General features: G+C 34.1%; 1 pseudogene; it reads left to right on the forward strand.

Moving 5' to 3' along the window:
- Positions 1-629, forward strand: part of LOC102860281 — a 73,606-nt pseudogene extending 72,977 nt beyond the window's left edge.
- The last annotated feature ends 1,178 nt before the right edge of the window (positions 630-1,807 follow it).

Below are 1,807 nucleotides of genomic sequence, written 5' to 3' on the forward strand. Positions count from 1 at the left end.
GGTCAAAATAGCAAGTCTAAAGTCAGAAGTTTTAAGTCTTTGACATAAGAATGGTTGTTGTTGGAAGCTGCCTTGGAGTTTGCTCAATTGAAGTCAATCATATATAAACAAATAGAAACTTTGCCAAACCTTCCCCCATTATGTAACTTTTTACTATGTTTGAACTCATTATAAAAAATGTCACGACAATCTCTTTGAAGATTTTCCTCATTGTCAATTATAGTGATTATACTTTTAAAAAACTTTGTTAAGTGAAGACTATTCATTAAAATAAGACATTAGGATGATCACAAACATATCCATTCTCCTATCTGCTTATCCAGTCAACCTGTGTTCCAGCTGTCTAACTATTCAATCACTACTCACACAATTAATGTATATTCTCTGTGTGTAAGTTAAAAATATAGCACTAAAGGAATATCTAACCTCTGTGTTTGTTATTTTTAGGCAAACGCAGTTGTGTGGGAGAAGGATTGGCCCGCATGGAGCTGTTTTTATTTCTGACCAGCATTTTACAGGAATTTACCTTGAAGCCTCTGGTTGACCTTAAGGACACTGATGTCACCCCAGTAAATAATGGACTTGTATCTGTGCCACCAGTCTACCAGCTCTGCTTCATTCCTGTTTGAAGAAACGATGGTCTATTTCTTCACTGTCATCTACAAATTTTTCCTATCATTCACTTTCCTACAAATACTAGGGGCACTTTTCCATGAGATCTCTTATCCACATCTTCCTATTTCTTCAAGATCTAGAATTGTCTGTCATCCTATTCTCCATATTCTGTAATTTTTGTATTGACCACCATATTAACATTAATACTTAACTGATTTATTACATTTTCACAATGAAGCAGAGCAGAAATTATTAATATATGGCCAATTTAAATCCATTTCTACTCTATGTGTTATTAATTTAAAAAGAGTATAATTGCTGGATTATTTTTGGACTTTTCTTATTTTGGTCATAATACTAGTTAGTGAAAAGGAAATTTGAAGTGGCCATAGTGGTCATGTTGTGCTTCATAAAGATATGTTCAGAGACAAAGGAGAAAGGCAGAATTGTTTTCTTGACTGAATATCATCTGGAATTATTCAATGTTTAAATGTCAAAGTAAAAAATCTTTTTTACCCATCAAAATATGAATGGATAGAAATATATGGTATATTCATCCGCACAATGGGAGACTATACAGTACTGAAAAATAAGAAACTCATAAAATATTATACAAAATGGGTGAACCAGGAGGACTTTATGCTGAGTGAAATATCTCAGTCACAAAAGGAAAAATACTGCATAATACCACTATTGTAAAACAGGAGTGGCATCACAATTGGGAGGAATTTAAGAAAAAAGGGCATTATTATCATGACAGGAGTCCGGAACAAAGAACTGCATAGTAGAGTGGACCTGGGGGGAGGGATTGTAAAACAATATGGGAACTTTTACTTTTCAAAGAGAAGAGTGTATTATGGCGGGGGTGGGGGTGGTGGCAGGGAGAAAAGTGCAAGAATGAATGAATGGAAATCCAAACTCTGTAAATTTTCATTAAAATTAATAAAAAAATAATTTTTAAAAAGAAAAAAGGGAATAAATAATGAACACTGCATTGATCTAGATGAGGGAAAGAACTTGTTCCACTGATACTCTATTCTGGTTTACTTCATTACATGTTTAAATCTGTGAGTTATCTGTGAAATCGTTCTTTGCAATCACAGTGAAACCTCTATGGTGAGGCAAAACCAGTGACCTCTCTCTTCACACACACATATAAATGTACCAAGGATCACCTGTCATGCTCCATAAC

The sequence above is a fragment of the Elephantulus edwardii genome, unplaced genomic scaffold, assembly GCF_000299155.1.
Source record: "Elephantulus edwardii isolate Elephantulus edwardi_28Jun2011 unplaced genomic scaffold, EleEdw1.0 scaffold00006, whole genome shotgun sequence".
Lineage (NCBI taxonomy): Eukaryota > Metazoa > Chordata > Mammalia > Macroscelidea > Macroscelididae > Elephantulus > Elephantulus edwardii.